Source organism: Rousettus aegyptiacus, unplaced genomic scaffold (genome assembly GCF_014176215.1).
Source record: "Rousettus aegyptiacus isolate mRouAeg1 unplaced genomic scaffold, mRouAeg1.p scaffold_m13_p_16, whole genome shotgun sequence".
In the NCBI taxonomy this organism is placed as follows: domain Eukaryota; kingdom Metazoa; phylum Chordata; class Mammalia; order Chiroptera; family Pteropodidae; genus Rousettus; species Rousettus aegyptiacus.
The window spans coordinates 24,655,027-24,670,552 of NW_023416291.1; the positions used below are offsets into that span (position 1 = coordinate 24,655,027).

The following is a 15,526-nucleotide window of genomic DNA, read 5'->3' on the forward strand; positions in this document are numbered from 1 at the left end:
CCGACTTTTTAATGAGCTCTTCTGCTTCTTCATTCTATCTATTCCTATCTGCCATCAAGTTACACGTGAAGGCTGCTTGTTAGTATCTCCCTGAATGATTTTTCTTTTTTTTCCCCTTTGAGGTCATTACTGAAACATAACTCTAAAATATGCGTTTGAAACATGCTACCTTTTCTCTTTTCCACAGTTATTTTTATATTTTTTGTGTTTTGCTTTTTGAGCAAACACAGATTTGTTGGGAAAGTGTGAGTTTGGTTTGAAGATCACCCGGATCCTCTTTTCTTGATGTGTTTTGGATGAGTATAGAAGAATGTCTAGAAGCATCTTGTGTTCTCAGGTGAGTTGTGTGGGGGAAGACTGAGCAGGTAAAATGGAAGCAGGTATTTTGTCAGCAGATAAATATTAATGCAAAGCTGTCAACATCCAACTCACCAAAAGGCTATAGTAGAATACATAAAGTTTCACCATCCATCTATTTTTCTGGTACTATTGGTATTTCATGTTGTAATGAGATTTCATAATATGAGGTAATTTTAGAACAAGTAGTGAGAAAATGACTAGATTCCTTCAGTGTATGGAGAATAATTTAATAAATGATATTGGGGCAGAAAACCCAGCATTGTGTGCTCTGTGTTTACTCATCTCAGTTTAATAAGCAGCGAATTCCATGAGAGCTATTTACTCAATAAGGACTCAGATGGGTCATAGGGTGTTTTCCTCTAAGAAATTTCATTCATTTAGATGCTGAAAGACAATATAAACATGGAACTAAAATTTTATTTTCCAATATACCACTTAAAATGTCAAAGTCAAACTTTAGAAATATTTGTATGACTCATTCTATATTTTGGGAACATTAATTTTCTTTGAGTCTCTATAGTTGATATTTCTGTATTCACTATGTAATATAAATATATTTCTATGTGCATTTCTGGCTTAATTTTTAAAATAATTTCCCCATTAGCATATCTTTTGAATCGAAGTTTACCACTATATGATATGTAGTTGCAAATCCAGCTGCTATTCCTACAAATCAGCACTCAAAGAAACCATGGGGTAATGCATTCCTGGATTGTTATTATGCTTCTATCCCAGAAAATGGGAAATTGTTCCACAAGAATCATCTTTTTCTTGAATATATGTTCTTTAGTGAATGAAAACTGTTTTCGTAAAGTCCTTCCTAAAATTCTCAATAATATTCTTTAGAATATAAACTCATTTCAAGATAACGTGTGCAGTTGCTGTTGAGTTACTTTCAGTAGTCTATATAAGATAAACTATCTCTAAGTTTACTTTCTTATATGACCTTACTTGAAAGGGAATACATATAAGATACTTTGGAAAACAATAAGAGGAAAATAGCAGAAGAAAATCAGATATGGCTCTATTGTCCAGAAAGAACCAACATTCCCATTTCACTTATTTCCTTCCAGATACATATACAAAAACAGTATAAAATTATACTTTTTGACCAAAGAATTGAACATTTATCCATTTTATAATGATTCTCCAAAAGGATCATTTTAAGTATTATTATGTATTATAAGGTTATAGAATATTTATTTCACCATTCTTTGGTTTAATTTTTCAAATATATTTTTGTTATTAAAAATAACTTCACAATGAACATTATTATACATTATTGTTTTAGCTGATTATTTCTTTTAGATTCCTGTATAATAATTATGCACAAACACATTTAAAAACTCCCCCAACTTTGACGTTTCCAAATAGTTTTTCAAAAACATTTTAACAATTGATTTTTTTACCTTGTGAAATCAATTGTTTTCCCTCAATTTGTTAGGAAAAAATCATATATTGTTTGAAATTGCTTTTCTTTGACTATTAGCATTTCTATTATTAGTCATTTCTATTTGTTCATCAGTCTTTTCTATTTCTTTGTGCATTTTCTGTTAGTGTAGCTTATATTTTTAAAATATTAAAATGCTGAGCACAACTTTCAGTTTTTTACTTTAATTCTAGGGATATACAAAAGAGTTCACACATATTATGTTTTATAGAAAAATTAAGCCTCTTATTTAAGCACGACTATTTCTCTGATTCCAGAAGTCTGGTGAGACCACTGTTCTCATTATAAGCATTTGTCAGATGCCTGTGAATCTCCATGCTCAGTGCTAAACAAACTTAATAGCTGAATTCCTTTACTTTAGGCATTTAAGATAACAAATGTAAAAGGTTCAAAAAGATTTTAATAATATAATTAGTCATCTACTTATTCTTATGTAACTGTCTCTTTTAAGAAATTTTAACAGAAAAACTGGAATTTGAAAATAAATTACAATTCAATAAGTTTCAAACAGTTTTCCTTCATTTCAGTCTATGACCCAAAGCATTTAAATATCTGAAAGAGTACAGGTCTTCTCTCTCTTTGGTTAAATGATGTAAAAGCTATAGGACATTGAAGAAAGATACTAAAAGAGATACAAATGAATGGAAGGATATACCTTGCTCACAGATTGGAAAGATTAATGTTGTTAAAACATCTTTACTACCTTAAGTAATACACAGATTCAATATAGTCCCTATTAAAATATCAATGACTCTTTCCTCAGAATTAGAATAATCCTAAAATTTATATGAAACCACAAAAGATCCCAAATAATCAAAGAAACCTTGAGAAAGAACAAAGCGGGAGGTATCATGCTCCCTGATATCAAACTATACTACAAACTACAATAACCAAAACAGTATGATACTGGCACAAAAACAGACACATAGATCAATGAAATGGAACAGAGAACCCAGAAATAAATCTTCATTTATATGCTCAATTAAATTTATGACAAAGGAGGCAAGGATATACAATGGTGTAAAGACAGTCTCTTCCACAAGTGATATTGACAAAACTAGACAGATACATGCCCACCCACAAAAAAAGAAAAAAGAAAAAAAAAAGAAAAAAAAAGAAAAAGAAAAGAAATTGGGCCACTTTCTTACATTACACACACAAAAAATCAAAATGGATTAAAAACATAAGTGTAAGACCTGAAACCATAAAATTCCTAGAAGAAAACATAAGCAGTAAACTCTTTGAATTTGCTCTTAGCAATGTCTTTCTTGATACATCTTGAGCAAGGGAAACAAAAGAAAATAAATAAATAAATGGGACTACATCAAACTAAAATGTTTTTGCAAAACAAAGGGAACCAGAAGCAAAATGAAAAGACAGCCTACTAAATGGGAGAAGATATTCATAAATGATACATCCAATAAAAGGTTACTATCCAAAGCGTATAAAGAACTCATACATTAACACTAAAAAAGGGGAGAGAACTTGAATAGACATTTCTCCCAAGATGACATCTAGATGGTCAACAGAATATAAGACGCTCAACATCACTAATTATCAGGGAAAAGCAAACTAAAACCACAATGAGATATCGTCTCGCACCTGTCAGAATAGCTAATATTAATAAATCAACAAATAAAATGTGGTGAGGATGTGAAAAAAAGGTAACCCTCATACACTGCTGGTGGGATTGTAAATTAGTGCAGCCACTATGGAAAACATTATGAAGATTCCTCAAAAAATTAAAAATAGAGCTGCCATAAAATTTAGCAATTCCATTTCTAGGTATTTATCTAATGAAAACAAAAACACTAATTAAAAAAGATACATATACCTTTATTTTCATTCAGCATTACTAGTAAGAGCCAAGATATGGAAGTAACCTAGATGTCCATCAATCATCAATAGATGAATGAAAAAAGATGTGTACACACACACGCACGCGCGCGCGCGCACACACACACACACGCGAATATTCAGCAATAATAAGGAATGAAATCTTACCATTTGTGAAAATACAGATGGATTTAGAGGTTATTATGCTAAGTGAAATAAGCTAGATGAAGACAATTATCATATGATCTCAATTATATGTGGAATTAAAAAAACAAAATAACCAAATAAACAAAACAAAACAGAAACATAGATATAGAGAACAAACTGGTGGTTGCCAAAGAGCAAGGGGTAGGGAAATAGGAATAAAAAAATTAAAAAGAAATGAAAAATGACAATGGGGAAATAATCTTTAGAATTTATCAACTATTACATGTGAAAGTGAGTATGGAATAGAAGATGGAATATGGTTAGTAGATTTTTAAAATTTTTATTTCATTGTTTTAGGTGAGGCAACCCTTGGTTGACCTCACAGATTGCAAGGACCTTTTCAGCTTACAATCCCTTATTTTTTTTATTTTTATTTTTTATGCCTACAGTACCTGGTCTTCCTAGGTGGTGGTCTCCCATCTAAGTACTAACCAGGCGCCACCCTGCTTAGCTTCCAAGATCTGACGGGATCTTGCTTGTTCAGGGTGGCATGGCTGTAGACAGAGTTTTAAAAATATAATATATATATGTTTTATTTAAAAAAAGACATTGGGGTTGTATAAAGATTATGTTGGTGAGAGCTCTTACGTGTCTACCCTTCTAAAATCAAGAGAAAGGGGATGTGTGGTGTCTACTTAAAGAGCCGAACAGATATTTGTGGTAGTTGAAGATGGGGAGACATGGTGGACTGATACCTGACAATCACCAGAGAAATCTAAAAGATGAGAAATAGATGCCATTTAAGACAAACAAAGCAAAGAAGAGCTGGCACTGCTTGGGTCAACTTGAAAGAAAGAAAGAGAGAGAGAGAGAGAGAGAGAGAGAGAGAGAGAGAGAGAGAGAGAGAGAGAGAGAGACACAAAGAAACAAAGAAACAAAGAAACGAAGAAACGAAGAAACGAAGAAACGAAGAAAGAAAAGAAAGTGTCCAGTCTACTGGGATAGTCAAAGAAAGGGAATATGCCAAGGTGATCACAATGCAATAAGTAAATAATAGGGGAGCACAGGCGCAATCCCCTTCTTGTGAATCGGGGAAGGCTTCCTGGAGAAATGATGACTAAACTGGGATACAGAAGGTGAAAGAAAAGTATTGTAAGCTCAAATATCTGAAAGAGATAGAAAATGAAGTTATTTTAAGTCCTCTTTTAATCATCAGGTAGAAAATGTATATAAAACAGGGACCTTTTAATACAAGAAAACACCAGGTGTAGATGAATAATCCGGATCCTAGGCTTGATATATCCTTTGTTTCACATTCCCTGATTAAATTTAAACATTACCAGTGCAATTGCTTTTGTTTTCTAGTTTAAAAAAAATCCATGGCACATGTACATTTTCACTATCTTTACATTGTAAGTCACTCAGCTATAATGATTTTCCTTTTTCCATTATATCACCCCTCTGTTTCCCAGTGTAGACAGACCTTGGTGCTTGTTAGTGGTGCCTGACTAATGAGCTACTTAAGGGGAACATTCAGATAATTCATTTTTTGGGAGCAATTATGTCACTGGCAGCTGTCAAATGGCAGATTTGAGAGTTTTTTTGTTTGTTTGTTTGTTTAAGGGGAATATTAAAGTGTGAAACTCTTCTAATGTTTTACTAAATATTTATCTTCCTTAAAGGGAAAGTTTGTTTTTCTGATGTTTAAATCTTTCAAATACTTAGATAAAAGCATAAATAGATAGTACATTTATTATTATTTTTTGATTGAGTCTGCTTTTTGAAGGATAATTTCATCTAAGCTGGTCTAATGTTTCTTCTCCTTTAAGAGTTAACTGGTATTATTTGCAATACACATTATTATGCAGCAATGATTCTATATAATTGCTTAATCATGATTAATATCACCAGGTGAATTCAGAATGTCATGTTGAGGAAAATTCCATAATTTGAATCAGCCCAAAAGAGAGCTAATAATGAGATGTGTAGGGGAGAGGCAGCGATAAAGCAGACTACAGAAGGCGAGGAAGTAAGCTGGAAATGGTCCAGTGACAGGCTCATGTAGTTTCGTATCAGCATTTTTTTTTTAAAAAAAGATCTGACATTGTCATTTTTCTTTGGCATGGTTATTATTATTTTAGTCCCCTTTCACTGGCAATTATTGAACAGCATTCTGAATAAAAGCTAAATAAAATGACGTAAAGCCTGTTTTATTAATGGAAGAACATTTATACAGCTCAAGCCCCCAAGAATTGAGTATTTAAATTTGTAAACTCCCTGTATTTGACTTTTCCCTCATGGATTTCTGCAGCTGAATGAGCTGAAGCATCACCAGTGTTCAAATAAGCTTTTCCAGGCTATTAAAAAGTAGATCTACAAAGTAAGAATGCTTCAATTTTGCTCTTCAATATGGTTAGCAGATATTTTTTAAAAATTATGTAAATTACTTGTGGGCAGGGAGAATTTTTCAGTTTTGAAAAGTAAATATGATCGGTGACTATTGCCCTCTCATTGATCTGGGATAGTTTATACTCTGGTCATGTGCTTACACTTAAAGACAGGCCACTTTATACTTGATACTGGCTAGCTTGGTTAGGTGGGAAATTCCAATGAGTTTTCTGGGAAATGAGAACAGTGGAAGAGCATATAGACATCAATATTATCCTTGAAAAAAAAGATACAAATGTCTTCTCTCATCAGCTTATCCTAAATAACACTGTCTGCAATTTTCTGGATTCCACTCCTGAATTTGGAATACTACGCTCAATTAAAGGATGGTTCCTAAGGGTTCCACTCCTTCATGTGAATGTGTAGAATCATCCAGCAATCCCCCATGAGGCTTCCTTTAATTCAGAGTCAAGGTCGACGAAACAATTTTTTGAGATTTATTAAGTGGTCTAGCTATAGATTCCCCAACTCGTGACCCCTAATTTTTCCTTTCTGAAAAACAGGAATGGTACCTCTGGGAACAGGCTGTAGAGGGGACAATGTTATTCTACAGTCCTGCCTATTCTTAACTTATCTAGCCAGGCCCAATCTGTTCCCCTACTTTTACCTTCGCACATGTTTGCTTCACTATAAGCAGTGAAGAGTCCAGCCGGAGAACTGCTCCCATTTTAATTCTTTTTTGGTCTACACATTATTTGAGCTTTATTTTCTTACTTGCATCTTTCCTGCTTTCTACATTAATTACTGATGTTGGTCACTGCAGTTAGGGAACTGTGAGTTCCTTTGTTTTCTCACTTCTTTGGGCTCCTTAGAACCCACCGACCATTAGGGGTGCTAAAGTATGAGAGGTACCTCTGCCTTCTCTCCATTCAGACCTACATTGAGGTTGAGGTATGGGGCTCAGACCACCCTGCAAAAGAGCAGTCTTAGCATCCAGCAGTGAGTAGAGCTGTGAGGCAGATCAGCGTGACCAGTATCCTCAACCCTCTGCTTTGTTAGTTGATCGGGGGAGTAGGCAGAAAGGAGCAGGGTGAGGGAAGTTATTTCTGGGGAAGCTGTGGGGAAGCAGGCCGTCAATGTTCTTGAGAATAGAGAACTCTACTCGGCAGAGGGGGATCATCACAGCAAAATCAGCATCTCGAGGGAAGGTGGGAAGATAGAAGCAGAAGAGCCAGAGAGACCTGTGTTGGAGAAGTTTTATAAAAAGAATCTTAAAAATACTAATACTAATTATAACCATTAGGTTACCCGATGACCCAAGAATTTCACTTCTAGGTATATTCTAGAGAAATTCTGGCACATCAGTACACGCAAATACACTCAAGAATTCTCACAGCAGCCTAGTGTACAGAGCAAAATGGTTTTAGGTTCAGTATGTTTCTTTCGTCCCAGCCAAGGCTGAAGGCTGAGGACCACAGGAGAGGTTCTGAGAACCACCACAGTGGTTGGATCCAGTCACCTTCCTACAGGGTTGACTGAGGGATTCCAGTTTACATAGCTGACCCTTTCTTTACCCTCTCCACAATCATCAGAAGAAGCCTGAGGGGTAAGAAAGACTACAAACACTTCAGAGACTGTAGGATTTGTGAAGAAAACCTATTCAATCTCTCTGAAATGTCCCAGGAGAGTCACTCCCACAGTTTATGGGCGCCTGGGAGACAGAGAAGCCAGCATTTCACTTCACGGTGGGACGTGCATGGTGGGTGCTTCAGGAAGAGATGGCACAGTGGGCACTGCAAGGCGCAGACTTCCAAACCAGCCTGCCCCCGTGTGGCTGGGGCAGGAGACCTGATAGGGTGGGTGAAATTGTTGACCGCAGTCTTACCTGAGTGACAGGAGACATGACTTCCAGAACAATTCAATATGACAGCCAGTTTTGTATCAGTGGGAATATTTGATTGGATCTTGCAAAGGACTGACATGTCCAAAGGAACCAGATTGTTTACATGGATTTAATAGGTAATAAGCCAAGGTGGTCTGTTTCTTCCAGTTTGAAAAATTTAATGGCTTCCATCTCATTGGCCAGAATAATCCTTAGCCATACCTCCCTTGAAGAGGGCAGGGAGTTTCACCCCCTATGTACCCAGCAGCAGAGAAGAAGTGTTAGCCATCATTGATAATTTTTGATACATCTTCCCTATTACCTGCACAGATGAAGTTTTTGGATGAATCTAGACTAGTGGAGTTCCGGGACATTGCTTTTATATTCTGTCCCCTTCCTTTTGCTGTGATTATTGGACAAGCAGGTAGACAAGTGAGGCAGATGAAGGTAAATTCCAATGTTATTGACACTTAATTTTACTGCAATGAGTCAAACCTCCCTGATTAATTGGTTATATGTATAATAGAAATCAAGAAAAGTCTCAATATCCATCAGGGAGGGAATGAATTACATGAATATATTGTAATAGTTATAAAGCAATTAATTTTCATATATAGGAACATGGATAAATCTCAATTGTAATGTTAAATAAAAAACATTACATAATAGTAAGTACTGTATAACATCATTTATGTAGAATACAAACATATACAACATTCTAGCCTATACTTTTCAGTGATATACAGCTGTGTATGTCTGTATATGTGTATGTGTGTGTAAACATCAAGATACACCAGAGGTATATACCACATTTATGATATTGGTCAACTCTTGAATGAGAAGGAAAGAAATAGAAGTTGCGGGTAAGAGGGAGCCGAATGATACTTCAACTTTACATGTAATGTTTACTTACTCGTTAATCTAAAAATGTCTATGTAAGCATGACATAATCTTTGCAATTATCAACAATTACAAAGGTAGAAAGATGTGCATTTGTTCAATTATGCACTTCACCTTTTCCTGCTTTTATGATTTATCAAAAATTATAAAAACCACAATGAAAAAACAAACAGAAAAAATATAAAGGAACTATAAGCTCAATACAGTTTTAGTTTGAGGGGACAGATTCCATATATGTTCAGTTGTCTGTGTAGGAAATATCACCAGAATATTTATGGAATGTTTCTCATATGTTATGTGACACATTACTTGGTATTTTCTAATTAGTTCATGAACATCCTGATTTACATGTAGTTTGCATAATTCTGCAAGATGATGTTAAATTCAACTGATGTTTCTACTTTGGAGGTGATTGGAGTTTAGAGGTTGTAGCTGGAGAGTTCAAATTCTCAGTTTAATGCTTCCTAGTTGTATGACCTTAGGCAAGTCTCATCATCTATTTGAGCCTCAGTTCCTCACCAATAAAATGGGGGAAATGACTTATGTTTCACTTCTCAGGCTGTTGCTAAATCATATTACCTGTGTGAAAACATTTTAAAGCCTAGGTGGCACCATAATACATTAATTTCTGAATCTGAATTTTATTAATTAAAGAAATAGATTGTTAAGGGAAGGAGCAGTGAAGTGGGGAGACAGGAACATGAATTTTCTATTTCAGCATAGCACCTGCTTGCAAAACCTCAAGACCAACAAAAACGGAATTTTCATTTTCTTTTCTGTTTCTGAAGAATGGCCTGTAAGACTATGCATTAGATTTACACAGGGTGAAGGTGAGCCAAGGCCTGACGTATACCAGATGCTTAATCAGTAGAAGCACTGTAATTAATTATTATCTCTACATATTTACATAGTTATAGGGTTAAGTAAAAGTTAATGGGAAAAGAAGATGAAATTGGAACCCCTTCAGGATTTTTGCTAAGAAAACAATATCAGATAACACACAGATATAGTCCTGCACTCCGGAATTATTTCAAAAAAGATCAACTTAATCTTTCAAAAAATACTTTTGAAACATAGTTTTAAAGTGAAAGTTTGTCAGTTTTATAATGTATGATATCTATATCCAGATGAAAATAAATCTATCTCAATATTTTGCAAATGAGTTTTTAATGCAAATGACTTTGAAACAGAGGTCAACCTTATAAAGTCAACCTATTTTAGTTCCTAGAGTAAATGTACAAACGTGTCTTTCTTTTAAAGGATGCATTAATTTTTTAATAATCCTACAGCCTTGTTATTGAATTTTTATAATTTACATAAAAGAAACTCCTGAAACAACTGTTAATCTTTCTTATTTTTTATACCTGCAATAGAAAACCACCAGTGTTTCAAATAATATAGTCCCATGAATATTTTTTTTAAATGTACATATTTACAGAAACTTTAACAACTTGAAAGGTATTAGAACTTTTAGTAAATCAGAAACTTCTGTTATTGTTTTAGCTTTAGTACACTCAGGCGTCAATTTTCCTTTCTACGACTGTGAAAACTCTGGAATTAGGTGGATACAGTAACTGCCTTCAAAAGCGCTTACATTTCTGTGTTACTAGAATTATGGGTGGTGACTGTCTTATTTTTTTACTACCTCTTCAATTTTATATATTAATATTTGGCTTCATAGCCATTAATAGTTAACAAAATAAGTGCTTACATTGATGATCTAAATTATGAATGCTTTTGCTATCTCATTGATACAAAACCAAAGGGAGATTTATATATGCTGTATCACACACTAGTTAATAGAAGATGGAATTAAATATCACTAAGCAGTTTATGAATAGAACATTAAGAAAATTATAATGAAAATGGTTAATGCCAATCACAGGAAGACTATGTCACAGAAAAATTAAGATGGAGGATACGTAGTAAAAATAAAAGTTTACCAAAGGCAACTCAGTTTAATTTAAATAAAAGTTGTAGTGTAATGTCCTGAAGGCCGCAAAGTTTAAACTAAAAATATAAATGCTTTTGTATGTTGCATCTTTAAAAAAATATCTGATAAAAGAGTGAAATTAAAAAGTAATTTTATTGGGAATTTGAGGCGATATTTTAAAAATAAGACAAATTACAATTTTGTTATTTATTAAATCCAAAATAAAAATTTCTCCTGGCTTCCAGCCCTGTGCACCAGCCATGCCCAAACTGCTTGAATGGTGCTGATTCTTCAGGGCAGTTAAAGCAGCAGGGATTTCATCACTTTAGCTGATGCTCATGATGCAGCCTCATTTTTATAGTTCTTACAGAAATCTCAGTCATATGTTTACTTCTCAGAGAACTTGGGTTGAGTAAATAATATTCATCAAGTGAAGTTTTTTTTTTCAATTTAGAAGTTCCAAGTGAGCATTTTATAAATAAGTATCTATCTATCTATCTATCTATCTATCTATCTATCTATCTATCTATCTATCTATTTCTCTCTCATCTATCATGTATCATTTATCTGTCTTATATTTTATGGTTTTCTAGTGGCTCCTGACAATCCTCCACAACATTCTTTAATGATATAGGAGAATCTGAAAATAAGCAGTGTACTATATGATTCAGAGCTAACCTAATGGAATGAAAATAAGATAAAATGTAAACTAGGACAACTGGGATTCGGTGCAACCTCAGCAACCTTCAGGTGTTTTTCTAAAAAAACATTGGTGAGCTGGTAGTTAGTTTTTGTGTTCTCTGATGATACAAGGTTTAAACATTGCCGCTTAGCGGCCACAAAGGATCTTGCCTTTTTCTCTAATCCCTCCCCCTTCCCATTGAAAGCTTTTAGTTGTTTTCATATTTGCTTTGTGTGTGTGGTAGGTGGGGGAGGAAATGAGGCTCCTTTACCTTTTGCTGTGAATATTGCAGTAAAATTCACAATTCTATTCTAAATTGTGGAAGAGTTGTACTACCATTATTAGTTTGCTAAAGAATTCTAAATATTTAAAACTGTTCATCTAGAAAAACAGCCTAATTTTGTATTTTAAAGTTAAAATAGGAGATGCTGTCGATAACTTAATATATACAAATATTCATTTGGTCATCAAGATCAAATATCTATTTTATATTCTCTCTCTCTCTTTTGCTCTCTCTCCCCCTTATCTATGTGTGTGTAACACAAAATGAAGATTATTGATGACTGTCAGAATTAAAATATCCAGAATATGATGGGAGTTTGATTGATTAAAAAAACTCTATAACTCAAAAATATTTTCCCCAATCAGATCCCTCGAATTTTAGTGTTAAGTGTTTTATACCTTAACCTTATGCTTAAATCATTATTTAATGAATATTACTTGATTCCATTTTTGGTATAACATTCCACACACTCACATAATAAAAAGTCTTACTAGATTCAGTCTAAATCTCTGCTTCTCCTGGTTCTACCTCTGTCTTGTTACTAGTACTGGAGAACTGCTCATTGTCATTTTCATAGATTAGGACCTTACTGAATCCCCCACGTCTTTTTTTCTGATTTAAACAAACATCATTCTTTTTAAAAAATTACAGCACAAACTAAATCTTGCAATATTTCTGTTTACCTTCTCTAGAAATTAAACTGATCCAGAGAACTTATTCTGATAAAAAAAATATGACACGATTGTGATTTATTCTATAATAGACTCAATATATTTTCAAAGAGTAATCATCAAAGACTTTGGAAGTCCAAAGTGATAACACTTTCTTTGTGTATTTCAAATGTAATGTTGCACCTCAGAAGAAACAGTTTTGAAAAATAAATTGGTAAACAAAACCAATAGTCTTAAAATGTTGGTATTCCAATTAAAAAACTCTAAGACCTTTTTCTCAAGTGATGTCAAAGATTTATGTGAGCAAAATGTTCATCACATAATTTTATGTAACTGAAAATGCTACAAAATAACCTAAGTATCCAATGATAATAAAGTGAATATAAACATACTGTATTCATATGTAGAATTGGTAATTAAATTTTATTTTAAAATTTTTCTTTCTACTATATTAGTAAGTTTTATAATAATAAAAATTATAGAACATAGATGACTAAATTAAAGTGTTTTTATAATCCTAATTTTGGGGAAAAACATATCTTCACAAAAAAATACAAGATGATATGTGCCAAAATATTAAAAATGTTGAATTTGTGGGTTAGAAATTCTTTTCATAGTTCATAAAAAATAAACTCATTAAAAATGAGCACGAATGGCTTTATAATCAGAAAAATTATTAAAAATAAATTACGCAATATATATAATTTTTAAAAAATCTTTATAATATTGAACACAGTAATTCTACTTCTAGAAATATTTCTAAATCAAATCACTCAACATATGGAAGAAATTATATTAATGGAGCACTGCATTAAACATTCTACAAACATAATTGAAGAATTAAAAAAAAAATTTAGATCCAAAATTAAAGAATGGTGAAGTAAGTTATGTTACATTTGTTGAATGAACATTTTAGCCATTAAATAATGATTACTAGGATTACGTATCTATGTGAGATGTTTACTTTTTAATGCTAAGTAAACCTACGGAGTGAAATCGAATGTATGGTACTTTGGGGAAAAATTAAGGTAGTGTGCTAAAATGTCAACCATATTGCTTTAGTAGGATGAATATTTTTACTACTTCTCTCTTTTCTATTTTTTTTATTGTATTACTTTTATAATAACATTCAGTTTTATCAATAAACCTCACAAACATTCAAGCTTCTTGTATAGCCTGATAATTAGTTATTTCCTCAATAAGACAGAAAATGCTTAATATATATTAGATTTTTTAGCAAACATCTATTAAACAAGCTTTCCAAAAAATTAATGTATTATTTACATCATTCACAGTAGGGTTTTGGCAAATTCTCATTTGTGGGCTTTTTTTTTTTTTTAGGTTGAGTCGACATGGCTTGCTTAACATAATTACTTATTCCTCTTAGGGCCACCACACAGTCCATTAATCTAATAATGCTGGTTTTCCACGTTGATTTTTTAATGAAAGTTCCTACAGGGTCATGAGAAGTACAAGCACGTATGACTGTACATTCTCAGTGAAACTCAGACAGAATAATTTAACCAGCTGAAGAGATACTTGTTAGCGAAGTCAGCAGACACAGCTGTCCAGACTAGAGGTGCTGTTATTACTTGCTCTGGTTGCTTTTTGCAGTGATTCAGAGAAACTAGAAATCACAGACAGTGCATCAACCAGAGCACTGACCTTTGTATCTTATGGATGTGACCAATGGTTGTCAACTGGCTAGCAACGTGCTATGAAGTCTGAAAATGAGGGTTCAGTCTAGACTGTTTTTATGACTTCAAAAGTCTCAAGACTATCACTCTAGCTTGTGGCATCCCTTCCTAAAATTGTCACTGCCTTCTTTGTGGTTCACTCAGGATGCAAGGATTCTAAGGAATGCCTGGCTCTGGAATCATTTTGTCCTTTTCAGTATCTGATACAATGACAGGAAAAAATTAGTAAAATAGTTACTGCTGTCTTTAAGATCAATATTTTCTTCAATTAGGATGTGATTTTTTTTTTTTTCCTAGCACAACTAAAGGACATAAATACCTACTACTTTAATATAAACATTTAACTCTGAGCCTCAACTCCATTTGGTCTTTGATTGAAACACCTACACTTAAAATCACAATTCATTTTGTTTATGATTTCAAAAATACTTGAAAGACCGAAGTGTCAATAGCCTTTGAAAAGTGAGCTAGCAACGTTTTCACATCCTGTTATTTCATTCTTAGTGAAGTAGTGGTCTAATTCAACTTCTAGGACTTGAATATGGTTAAAAGGTAAAATCCTAGTAAAATCACATACCAAAAACCAGCATGTGACAACATGTGCATTACAACCTACAATCAATGGACCAGGTTATTTCTAAACAAAGCCCTTCCTAATTCAGGATGCTTAAAAAATAAGAAGTGTAAGTTCTGGCGTCATTAATCACCACTTCAGACAGCTCCACTTCACGATTTCCTTGATCACAACTCACATAAAGATTTGTAGTTGAAAGGTGATTCGTTTTTGGAGGTATGTTCCTAGGCAATGGACTACTTAGATGACACGTAAGCTCCAGACTCAACTAAGAGAATTTGTTGGCAGCAGACCTACCCTAAAAGGACAGCTAAAATACTTTCCTAAACAGAAAGAAAATGCTAAAAGAAGGAACCTTGGAACATCACAGAAGAAGAAAGACAAAAGAAAGAGCAAAACGTGGAAAAATACAATGGACTTTTCTTAATTTTTCAAAAACATCTTTGAAAGTTGAAGAAAAAATTATAACACAGTCTACTGTGGTCCTCAAAGTATAAAAAGAAAATATTTAAGACAACATATTATAAATGGGAGAAGGCAAAGAAATGTAAAAGGAAGAGTTACAGATTTGCAAAAGTGAAGCAAATGGCTCAGCACAACTATCCTGATATGGGCATACAGTGAGAGTGTGTCCCTCTAGGAGTCCAGTCTTGATAAAAGTATCAGGGTAGGAATTAGCCCTTAGCAGGGTTACGATGTCTCCTGAGAGGACCTGCCAACCAC

The 15,526-nt window shown here is 33.5% G+C and overlaps 1 protein-coding gene and 1 pseudogene across 3 annotated transcripts in view; both read right to left on the bottom strand.

Moving 5' to 3' along the window:
* Positions 1-15,526, bottom strand: part of GALNTL6 (polypeptide N-acetylgalactosaminyltransferase like 6) — an 881,484-nt gene that overhangs the window by 193,198 nt on the left and 672,760 nt on the right. The gene's annotated exons all lie outside the window — the stretch shown is intronic.
* Positions 4,234-4,355, bottom strand: LOC118612757 (annotated as a pseudogene).